This window comes from Austrofundulus limnaeus, unplaced genomic scaffold (assembly GCF_001266775.1).
Source record: "Austrofundulus limnaeus strain Quisiro unplaced genomic scaffold, Austrofundulus_limnaeus-1.0 Scaffold1289, whole genome shotgun sequence".
Lineage (NCBI taxonomy): Eukaryota > Metazoa > Chordata > Actinopteri > Cyprinodontiformes > Rivulidae > Austrofundulus > Austrofundulus limnaeus.
The window spans coordinates 1-12,666 of NW_013953691.1; the positions used below are offsets into that span (position 1 = coordinate 1).

The 12,666-nt window shown below is 37.7% G+C and overlaps 1 protein-coding gene across 2 annotated transcripts in view; it reads left to right on the top strand.

The window, feature by feature from the left end:
* The first annotated feature begins 816 nt into the window (after positions 1-816).
* The window catches only part of LOC106534858 (histone deacetylase 7), a 44,897-nt gene continuing 33,047 nt past the window's right edge, over positions 817-12,666 (top strand). For both annotated transcript variants that reach the window (XM_014031626.1, XM_014031627.1), the window contains exon 1: positions 817-1,322. The gene's annotated coding sequence lies outside the window, so the exon portion shown is untranslated. The remainder of the gene's footprint in view (positions 1,323-12,666) is intronic.

Sequence of the window (12,666 nt, forward strand, 5' to 3'; positions counted from 1 at the left end):
TGTGTGTGTGTGTGTGTGTGTGTGTGTGTGTGTGTGTGTGTGTGTGTCACCGCAAGGGCAGAAAAATGCTGCGGTCTGTATGAAACTAAGGGCAGCATTTTATATGAGGATCAGATTTTTTTATGCCTTTTAAGCTGAAAAAATGGGTCTTGCATAAATATGGTAATTAAAACATGTTGGGTTTACTTCAGGCTCAGGCCGATAATCACAGTTAATTAGTCAGGTTGAAGTGGGTTTGGACACAATGCCTTCAGGCTTGGGACAGGTTCTGTGGAAAGGTTATAAAATATTAACATCTCACTGTGTGTGGACAATTCTTAGAACAACCTCAGTTCTAACTATTTTGAAATAATTCCAGTTTACCAGATCTTGAGTTATGGCAAACATTTTGTAACCAAGGAGGTCCTATAGAACAGCTGGAGTGTGCAAAAACCAGGNCTCCCCACCTATGCCGGATCTGCTAACAAAACATAAATAGAAATACATCTTATATTCATGTATCCATAAAAAAAACAAAACAAAAAAAACACAGGTTTGTGTACAAAGAACCATTATTTGACCATTAGACAAAGTTATCTACTGAAGTTTTTTCTACGTAAGATAAAAATGGCTGCCAGATTTCAAAAAATTTGTTTACAGATCCTCTAACAATATATCTATGCTGACACATTTTTAAATTKAAGGATAAATTAGCCATTAATATAAAGAAGAAAAAAACATTGTGCATATTTAGTCAGACTCGTTTTCATGACATTGCGGTGACTACCTTTACCTGTTTTGTAGCGCCTATTATATGACAAACGGACTTGCCATACATTCAAGGCAGCGTCGAGCAGCAGATGGAGCCCTCGCGCCAGCGGCTCTCGCGGATGAAAGTGAGACTTTCGACTGCGTTTATTAACAGCTTCACCGCCGTCAGACAGACTCATTCGGTGAGGAAGAGAGACAGATAAACAGAGAGCAGCTCTGGGTCATGGTGGACGCTCGTTGTTTTCTGGTTCAGAGGTTAATTAATTACAGGAACTCATCGGGGGTGTGTGCTGCTGTTAGCTAACAGCGGCGCGTGCCGACCGTCGGAACGACACTTTTTTTGTTATCCCACAGAGGAGCGTCCTAACTTTGTAACAACCGGGTTATTAAATGGGGAAAATGACACTGAGGATGAGCAGGAGAGACTACAAGACGACCTTTTCACCCATGTCATCTTCTGCTGACTGATTTTTATTTTTTTTTTACCCCGGCTTTCAGTCCTGTTGGTGCCGCATGAAATTTGAAAGCACGTCACTCTTTTTTTAAAGCTCACCTCCAAAACAAAAACCAAGGTAGGATGATGTTTTCAGGCTCCACAAACTAAAACTTTCCTTTTGTCAAAAAACTTCCTCACTTTTATTGTGCTCGGTCTTCGTAACAGTATGACAACTAAATTAATTGCTGGGGGGAAATATTAATTCGAACATAATGGCGCTTCTATAATTAGCAGCAGGTGCAAAAGAGTTTTAATCATAGCTCAGTTATGACCCAGTTTGGTACACGCCTTACCCTACTTAAACTGACCGTGTAACTAAAGTAATTACCCTGATGTGCAAGAGGTCATAGCTAATTGATGGTAACAATCTGCTCTAACAATTGAGCAATTATGGCGTGAGAATGTCATTTTAGGGGTAAGTTAATAGAGGCTAACCTGCTTTATTTCATTATAACTGTCTCATGCATCCAGGTTAGCTTCCTCAGCAGGGACTGAGGTCATATCCTCACTCCTGCAGAGATATAGTTGCTTTAGTTTTATGAGAATGACACCAAAAGTCCACCTGCACATCTCTGCTCCTCTTTGCTGTTTCTATTTCTACTACAGTGTCAACAAAAGTGTGTRAGATCATTTTTTGTTTTACACGTTTGTGGTGCGCATTCGATTTGCAGTCAGCTAAACAACACAAGTTGCATCTGTTTCATTAGTATGTACAAGACACACCTTGACTTAAGGAGTTGGAAGAAATGTGTGCTATTTTGGTCATTCTTGCCATGAGGGTTGTTAGCGGTCACTTGTAAGGTTGGGTTTCAGGTTTCAAAGCCAACTCTTTGATGATGTTAAAATTATTTTTTTCTTTTAATTGTTTTCTTGGCATATTGAAACAAGTGGTGTGATGTTCCGCTTTTAATGCAGTTATGTTTCTTCAGTGAGTTTATAATTTTCCAAAACTTGAAGTAGCTGTCATTTTCAGTCACAAACCTGATTCAGAATGGCATGCTGTAKGACTAAAGGAATAAAAAAGGATCAAAAGTGGACAAACAAAATGCAACTAGAACTTTAAATCCAAACTTTGTTTCATATTTTTTTATTTAATTAATAGAAAGGTAGGTATCACATTAGTTTCAGTTACTTTTTACTATCATAAACTCATCATGYTATCTTTAAAAAACAATATGAGGTGCTCGTGGTTAGAACTGTCGCCTCTCAGTCAGAAGGTTGCAGGATGACCTCCCGGCCTGGGGCCTTCCTGAATGGAGTTTGCATGTTCTCCCTGTGCATGTGTGGGTTTTCTCCAGGTACTCCCGTTTCCACCCACGGATTAAAAACATGCACATTAGTTTAACTGGTAACTCTAAATGGTGCCTAGGTGTGAGTGAGCGAGTGAATGGTTGTCTCGTTTATTTCTACGTGTCCCTGTGATGGACTTGCGACCTGGCCAAGACGTACCCCGGCTCTCTCACAGTAACTGCTGCGCACGGGCACAGCTTCCTGTGACGGGTAAATAAACTGGATGGATGTATGGTTGGTAGATTGAGACAATCGTCAGTCCTACTTCATAAAATCTATGAAATTTTGCTGCCAAAACAGTTCTGCTTAGCTTTTGCAAAGAAATATCAGGGAGTTTCCAAAGCTACTCTGTACTGGAACATAAAATAAGGAACCCTTTAGTCTTGTGGGTTGTGTCTGTGTGTGTTTGTGTGTGTGCAAAAATGCTAGGGTGGCATGTGTCATAGGTGTCCATGAATGCCAGGATGCAGATGTTTCCAGCAGTACACTGCATTGTATCAACAGCGGTGTTACTAATATTACCTGTCAGTGGTCATAATGTTGTGGCCTTTCTGTGTATTTTAGACTAAGTTAGACAATAACATTTTCAGACAACAAATTTGTTTTAGTGTTTTTATTGAAGATCACAGATTCAGGGGCTTAAGATAACACTTTTATCTCCGTCAGTGGTTTAAGAGTACGACAGAGGCATTTTAACATATTCACAATTTGGGTATGTCTTTGTGCTGCACAGTTGTGTGAAGTAATGTCAACTGTTCCCCAGGACAGATAACCTTTAAAAGTCACCAGTGTTTTCCCCGTTTGAGCCACAGCAGCACGCTGACAATAGGAATAGTGTTCTGGACCAGCCAGAAGCCAAGATCACATTTCCTGTTCCTGATTTAAGATCAACTCAGCTGACTGCTGATAAAGTCCGGTCCTCAAAAATACAAGCAACAGGACCATCACTTTGCTGTTTCTGGTTGGATTGTGCTTTTGTGTGTGAGAAAGAGAGCGAAACAGAAGGAGCAAAAAGGCAGAGGTTGTTTGGGAAATCAACAAAACTTACTTTTATCAAAACCAGCCATAAAATCTGGATAGCGCCACAAGACGGTAACCCTATTCTGACTGACTTCAGGGTGAATTTGAAACAAAGAAGCCCTTCTGTGTGTACACAGTCTTCTTACCTCGTGTGCGATAACACACCGTAGGCTGCTAACACATGGCTGACCTACAGTAGGAAGTCCACATGAGAACCTGTTTTCACAGTCAAATCATCCCTATGCCAGGTAGGTTTTATAAGTACATGTGCCAATATTTTGGTGTGAATGCACTCCTTTAGACAACATCCAGTAATGTCTCTTATAGGCTCTAAGAGCAGCTGGATATTTGTGATTTGAGATGAGATGCACTGAGCTTAAATGCTTCACGCTCAGTCCTTATTTCTTCTAAAGTATGCAAAAGACGTGAGTCAGTGCCTCGTAACGCGTCAAGTCCTGGCCCAGACTTAATTTGCATAAATGAGGGCGATATTACCCTGATGCTGTTTGAATGGGAGAATGTACAAGTCGAGTCTGTCACAGATATGCTCTTAGGTTTTTAAAAGCTGTTAATTAATATGTGGGTTGAACCGGTTTTCTATTTTTAGATAAGGTGAGCATTGCATAATGTGGCCTAAGGGTGTTCATTAGATTGGCATGAGTCTGAAACATCATCTTGCCTCAGGGAGTGAACCTGCTAAAAAGACTGATATTCATTTGTTTTATGCTCTTGCAGTTAATTATTACCCATGATGCAGAGTCAAAACAAATGTAGTTTTACACGTCTACTGCTTTGATTTCACCAGCGTTTACTGTGTTAATTCAACACAGAGCCTATTTCCCAGCTTATTCAACCTTCATTGTTGTAATTATTCAGTTGTGTTCTCATTTAACTGGTTTGTCTTGAGGGAGGGGCTTGGAGCCTTCATCTCATTTGAGTTAGGAGTTGATGGGTAATTACTTGACAGTCAAAACGTGGGTTCATCGTTCTAAAAGTGTGAGAGCTGCCAGATGTGCACAGCTGAAACTACAAGTTTCAGAGAAGAGGCTGGGGACACACAGACTGCTTTGGGCCTCTGAAACACACTTTTATAGTTTTTGCACAGAAGTCCAAGTTGTAAAATGTAAATTAAATAAATAAAAATCAATAAAAGGTTTGCTGCAATGCACAGATACATGGTCATTTGTCGTATGCAGCTTATAAATCCTGTGCTGCTGATATTTAGGTCATGCCTTTAGTTGTGTCTCACATAGTTGTCGACGCACAAAGCATAACAGCCGTGTAAGCTGCAGACAAACCATCAAAAACTGGAACTGTGTCCAAAAACTCCAGCTTACTGATTGCCTGAAATTAACTTTAGATCAGAAGCAATATAAAATGATATCTTCATTGTAGGCATATCCTGATCCAGTGCATGTTGTTTTAGGTTAGCCCAGTCATACGGCRTCACAAAGGGGTTGTGACAGGACTTTTTTTTCAAGGTCAGTTATGTGGAACACAGTCACTGAGAATGGTATGTGTAGACACTGTCTTACCTGTTGCAGACAATTGTCAAAGGACTCTTAAGTTTTGAGTGTCAAAGAGGGAGGCTTTCCTGTAGTCAAGATCATTTAAAATGGGCTCAGAAATGTGATTCTATTGTTGTTGCTGTTATTTAAAACAGATAACTTTTTTATGTAATCAAAGCAAATGCTTTGGTGGATTTTATATTTATTTTACAAATCATGCAGTATTTTTCCAGCAAATAGCACCTACTCTAATCTCAGACAAACCAATTCTTAGTTTTTCTTTACTCTACAAAACTGCTGAAGACGAGCATTAGAAAAACAATGTTGTGACAACACCACATACAAATAGCTGCAATTATTGTTTTACAATCTGGGTTGTACCAAAATTTAGGTGCACATCAGGCCACTTCACAAAATAATTGTTCAAGCTCAAAGCTTTTGGACCAAACCTTCTGTACAATAGCTGAAACTTAATGGCTAAAAATAGTTAATTATCATTAATTTATTCACACTGATCACATTCATTTGCCGCACTGCTGAAGTTATTGACAGCCATTTAATGCATGACATACAGAAGCATTTGTTGGCAATTGGTATCACTATTATTACACTATATGCACACACACTCATAAAAACAAATGGTGTGTTGCTATTAATAATGTTGAGGAAGCGAGATCCACAAAGTGGCTGTTCTCAAACACATGCGATCTCTCTTGATTACGCACAAAAACACAAGTGTCTATGGACAGGTGACACTAAAAATACACAGGTCYGCTCGCATGTACCGAAACTTGCACAAGAGAGCCACAGTGCTCRCTTCAGAAGAAACAAATGGCGACTATTAATACACTCACCCCAACACACCGATGCGCTAACGCACGCCGCGAATGCACCATCAACTGTCACGCAAACAGATCTTACTTATGCAAACACAAAGACCTGCTGTGTACTCTCAAAAGAAACAACTGCAAGCTATTAATATCTCGGGGTGCATAGGATGGACACACACAGTCACACATAGAAAGGATGAACGCTTTAGGAGATTGAAACTCCAGCTGCTCGGAAGCAGAGGGACAGAATGTGCCCAGCAGCTGTGGATTCCTGTAAACGTACAGAAAGCGGGAATGGCGGAGGGAAAAAATGGCGGCGAGACTGAAAGTGGGCAAGAATAATAAATAGAGGGGCATGTTATTTTCTGCATGAAGACGTCTGATGGAGGTGTAATGAATTGTATATTTTTTAATTTTTATTTCTGARCTACATCTTTTTTTCTGTTGCTGCTCGTATAATCTTGCATAAGCCGACCTACGAATAGTTCCTAGCAACCCAATTTGTTGGCGTTCACTCCAGCCCAAACAACACATTTGAAGGTCCAGTCAAGGAAGAAATGCTGCAAAAAGAATATCTGTGAATTTCTCGAGTTGCAGCGAAGCCATTCAACCAAAATAGCAGCTTCTGCTTGCCTAAATGAACCAAGAGGATGTTATGGTGCAGACTAACTTTAGAAACAGGAAGTCACTGTTTCTTTGTGAGTGCGTGTCTGCACATGAGTGTGCGTTGCACGTCAGTAAAGTCTGTGCATGTGTGTTTGTTGTGTTTGTGTCAGTGTTGCAGTGTGTTGCTGTAATGGGCCCACAGAAAGAGGATGATGGCGTGAAACAAATATGCTATTACAGAAACCAGAAGTTTGCCTCCTGCTATTTTTAGCACCACAACGCTCGAAAGAAAGACAGAGAAGCGAGCATGCAGATCTTATCAGCTTGCACTTCTTCTTTATAAAATGTACCAGATTTTTTAAAACTCAAGTTATGCTATTGTATTTTTAGAGTTTAGTTAATGAACAGACTGTGTAAAAAATGGCTAATTATGGTATTTAAATAAATTAAATACTTATTTAAGGGTAATGTTGAAACTAAATGTGTACTTTAAAAGTGTATTCTCTTCAAGAACACTTGTAATATGATAGGAAGTAATTATAAGCTGCTAAAAACACCCTCAGGGTGAATTTAGAAGAAGTTTATTTTGCCTTTAAAGGAATAATCCAGTGATCGGGCTGCTTTTCTGTCAAGTCTTAGGTAACAAGTCACACTGAAACTCTGCCTTAAAATAGGACATTTGGTGTCAGTGTGCAAACTCAGTTAGAGGACCTTAAATTTAGCTTAGGTGGGGTTAAAATTTGCATTCTGAGATTACATCTTTGCACTTATGTGTGCATCCACATCTTGTTCGTTTATTCATTTCCTTTATTTAACCAAATTAAAACACATTAAGAATGAGATCTCTTTATCAAAGACGGGCCTGAGCGAACAAACCCTTCACTGAGAGCAGTCTTTAGGAATGTTGTTCATCTTAATGCCACCTCAGAAAGAAATTCTCTTTTTAATGCATCYTGGAGATCACAGCCAAAAATATTAGTTTTTCATTAGAATCAGTCCTTGAGTTACTAAATTGTTCTATGAAATAGCAGTACAGTTCAGTTGTCTGTTTTCTGTGCTATTTGCATATAGAGTTTTTGAATGATTTAAATTTGATCAAATTATTTGGGGTGGTGTTTTTTTTAAACATTACACAAATTACACAACTTCTGAAAACAGGTTTGCCAATGCAAGAAATAAAAATAAAAATCAGTACCCACTTGGAGAGTATTTATATTAATATTATTTAAAGAAACAGATGTCTGAAATTGAATGGCTGACAAAAAATATCTTGCTGTTTTCTGGGTAAAAATACCACAAGTGTTTCTTTTTTGACTTCCTGGTAATTTCCTTTCTCTGGGGGAGATGACTTGTTTTCTGAATGTGTGTGTGTGTGTGTGTGTGTGTGTGTGTGTGTGTGTGTGTGTGTGTGTGTGTGTGTGTGTGTGTGTGTGTGTGGGGGGGGGTGGGGGTCTGAATTTAGAGGGCATGTGATCTGAAACGGAACAGTTTTTGTCCACATGGGTTCACATGCCGGTCAGATCTCAAATTAAAAATAAAACGGGAGAAACAAAATGTCAAGAACTGAAATAAAGCTGGAAACATTAGAATAAAAGTTGTTTTTATTCCAACAACGGGTCTGATGTGCTAATAAGTGGAATTTGGGAAATATTTACAATCTGAAGCCTTCCTTCTGGCTAACATAATTTCTCGCAGGCGCCTGTGGTTTCCCAAATTTTCTTGAAGGCCATATTTGCGTTTTTGAGCAGTTAGTTTCTGTCTTCTCACCACTTCCAGTAAAAATATCCTTTCAAAGCATCTAAAATCCACCAAATTCACAGATGATGCACTGCCTAAAGCTAAGATTTACTTCAAATTGTATTTACACAAATGCAAAATGTTTGCTTATATCTATTTTTGCATTTATAACTTGCTTCATAATAAACTCATAATTTTAAAAATTATGATGTTAAATAGCTGAGAGTTGTACAGACAAGCTCATATTCACTGGTTTAGGCTTCTCAAAAATTGTCCTTGTCATGTCACAAGCTCACATTTCAGAGAATTTCTCTCTAAAAATGTTTTTTAAAAGTCTATTACTTATTTATATTGTGCAAATGTCTTGATTCATTCCTTTTTTCTTTAGATGTTGCATCCAAGGAATTTTGTGATYCATAGTTCCCCAGGAATTCTGAAGGTCTTTCAAGGTTTTCTTTTGATTTTGGCTGATTTTTCACTCGTTTTCAGTTCAGTCAGGTACTGCATGTTTCATTTGTTAAACCATTTAACCCAGATCTGTGAATCAGCCAAACAAACAGATCCCTGAACTCAGGGGATGAACCAGACTTATGTCTTATTACGGCACATAACATAGTAACAAAACAACTTTGCATTTGGTTCTCAGACCCTTTGTTAACAGCACTCTGTTTAAATTTCATGTGTGTTTTGGTTAATTCTTTTTTAAAAAATACAAAGTTAACATTAAAAATGCAGGTAATTCCCAAAAAGCTTATAGTTGGCAGTTTTTTATGATTGCCATTTCTTCTTTTGTCCTCCATATGTCTGCTTTCTGAAATTTTTAAGCACAATCTGCACTTTATTTAAGACTGGACAGAAAACAAGTGAAATAGTAGCCAAAGTCAGAATAAAAAATATTTTTGAAAGGTTGTGATTGAGCATCCCTGCCCCTTCACACTTTTCAACAGACTTTGATTTAGATCACAGTTCCTATACAAACACAGTTTACACATAGTCATGTCATCCTCAAATCCTCCTTTCAGTTAGTTTGCAATTGGTCAGTAAAGTCATTATCAATATATAATTTCCCTCATCAGCTTAGAACAACCAGAGGTGCACACTTGGGGGTTCAGTTCAGAAAAAACATTCATTTTAAACACACTGCTACTTATCAAAGTTGTTGCTTTATCAGTAAGTTGCTTCTAATTGCATGGGTAGAAGCAGGTGGGATGTTTACATTTTATGATCATGTGATTTTGTTAATTGATTTTGGGTATTTGTTTTATCTTTTTTTCTTTTGGTTTGTTGAAGAGTGAGAGAAAGTAAAGCTGAAATGTTAACTTTGTATTTATTTTATGTTGAAACCAATGCATTTTGTTAAAAAGAAATGTGAAGCTGTTTATTGGGTAAAAATAAGGAAATGATGTGCCTGATGGGAGGGGCTATAGAGTAGAGTTGCTGTCCATCACTGAGGAGGCTGGGTAGAAAATGACTATGAGGGATCTAGAGTTAAATGGGTTGGTTAGGGGGTTTTTCAAAAGAAGACAAGTGTTTTTCCACTGTGAAGAACAAGAATAAAATCCAAATGAACAGAAATTTTCCTGACATGCCAGTGGATTTTTGAATTGTRTTTTGGCAATGTTGGCCTGAAGAAGAACCCCGTGACAAAGATCTTCAAATAACTTAGAAAACTATTGCTCAAGGCTGTTTTAAAGAAATCAGGAGTGGTCTGAAACTTTAACACAGGACTGGATGTAATTTCATCTACCAATTATAGCATCAATCAAACACTTAGCTGTTGCCCCGTGTTGCCATGGTGCCTGTTCCTCTGCGGACTGAACATGTTTGTTTGTCTGTCATGAGTTGTGTGTAAAGTAAGCACACGGTGAGAGCGTTTATTTTAGGATTTGGTTGATTTGCTTCAGCCAATGCTCCTGTGTGCTATTCTCGTCTGAATCAGTCATCAGTGACTCATCTGTTCATTCATAGCTTATTTCTTGCAGAACCTGTTWCTTTACATTTTTGGGGGAGTGTAACCAAGTATTTGCATTTATTTTTTTCTATGTCCTTTTTAGGGTGATAACTCAAACAAGTAATTTCCATTCGTCACAAAATGTCATAACAACAACTGATGGCATGAAGATTAAAATGAACAATGATATTTTTAAACTGCATTATAGTCAGGCTCTTGGTGTTGAGGAGGTTGTGGTTTACCTGGATACTTGTTTAGAGCTACTTGTCTTTTGAATGAATAGATGGTATCAGCACACACTATTCTTGTTGTGCTCTGAAAGAGAATTAAAAATGCTTTACTGCAAATAAACTGAACTTTAAAGTAAAAGTTGAACACTTTTTAAAAAATGTATTTAGAGCTGAACTGAACTGTTGACCTAAAGGACCAGCTTTATGATGGTAAAAAAACAAAACAAAAAAATAAAAAAAAGACAAATACAATCTAGTTAGATTGTAGTTCCACAAAGCTAAGAGCTCAAAAGACTGTACTGGCTTTTAAAATTGTTTAAAAAAAAGTAGCACACGTTTCATTTTAAGACAAAAAATCTGCATGTAAAAAATATAGGCCTTTCTGCCTACAAGGGTCATTTTGAATCAGGTGGTCCCATAATCAGGATGACAAGGTGAGCTTCCCTATCCTCACCTGTAGGTAAACAGTTAGTAACAATTCACAAATTTTGCTGACACATTTTTTTCTTCAAAGTTTTTTTATTATTTTTTAACAAAAAACACAAACAAAAAATAAACAACAGAAAAAACACACCCATTAAAAAACCCTCCCANGTGTGTGTGTGTGTGTGTGTGTGTGTGTGTGTGTGTGTGTGTGTGTGTGTACCTTGTTCTTATTACCTTTTTAGGACCTTTTTCTGGTACAAACACATAGCTTGCTCAGTAGTGCTTTTGGAGACCAAATACTGGTCCTAATGTGGTGGAACACCATTTTGCGTTAGGATTAGTCATGTACAGGCGTTTTAGGGTAATGATCAGGCTACAGAAATGAATGGAAGTCAATACACAGTCCTAATAAGGATAGAAATACAAACTTGCATGTGTGTGTGCGATCATGTTAGATTGAGCCCCCACCATCTCACTCTTCTAGTGATTGTTTGATTTCCTTTACAAACACTCCACCACTCTTCTGGTTGCTCATTCTGTGCTGCTGTAGCTGCATTCTTCCTGTTTCATTTTTTTCTGACTGAATGAAAAACGGAGCATTTGAAGACTGAATAAATAAACTTTGTCAACTTTAAAAACAATGAATTATACAGAACGGTCTCCTGGCATGAGTCAGCTGAGAGTAGAGCAGGTCAACATATTTCTGTCTGAGAGGTTTGTCTTTTGCTCCATGACTAAGGCCTGATAAGAACTATTGCAAAATCACAAAAGATTTTTATTTTCCCATGTGCTTTTCTCTTTCTTTCTAGTAAGATGCATGAGAAATCAAGCATAAMGGTTTTTAGCTACAACAACAAAGGCTTACACAGATAGATACATTTTTTTCTGTTCCACAGAAACAGAAAAGTAAACATAAAAACTCAAGGCCAACTCAGACAACAAATAGTACTATTTATACATTATAATGGACAACAGTATTAAAGCCAATATTTGAACATGTAAATTGCTCTGTTCCTGTCAAACTTCCCACCTGTGTTTTATTTTCTGTTTAGCGTTTACGTAACCCTTGGTACAAAAAAAAWTTGTGTGGGAGTATTTTCTTCTTCACGGGAATTCTGTCAACTTACAATGTGTTCACACTAGGGTTGGGCAATACTGGCAAAAAAATTAATCATGATTAATTGTGGTATTTAGCCGATAACGATTAATTTGACAATTAATCCCCTGGAGTCCCTGGACACCCTTATGTCCTGGTCACATGACCAATACAGTGGGAAAGATTTGCTCTTCATAAAAATCAGTTCCAAATTGTGTCAAAATTACTGACTTCAAGCTACACCTAAAATTTTAGATTGTGTTGATAGATAAATAAATTACAGAACTTTTTTTATGTTCATCATATTTGAAGCAGAGAGGAGCAGCGCCTGGTGGCATTAATTGTATTAATCGTCAAGTGCCAAAAAGTAATCGATTAATGTTTTTCTGACGATTAATTGCACACGATACGATTATGCCCAACCCTAGTTCACACACACTTTTATTTTTCTTTCTGAGTCACTCATTTTGTTAAAAATGAGGGTCCAACAACAAGGAACAAGGAAATAGGACTAAAGCTCCGGGTTCGTTGTGTTTAAGTGGAAGATATGCCAAATTTCAGAATGCAATCAGATATTTTAGTGTATTTTATTAATTGCCAACACTTCCTGTTCTATTTGTTAATTGAATCATTTCTAAAACAAGAAAAAAAATTTAACAGTGTTGTGTTGATTAATGGTTTGTTGTCACCACCATGTTGTTACGGTGTTACAGAACAATTCACAAC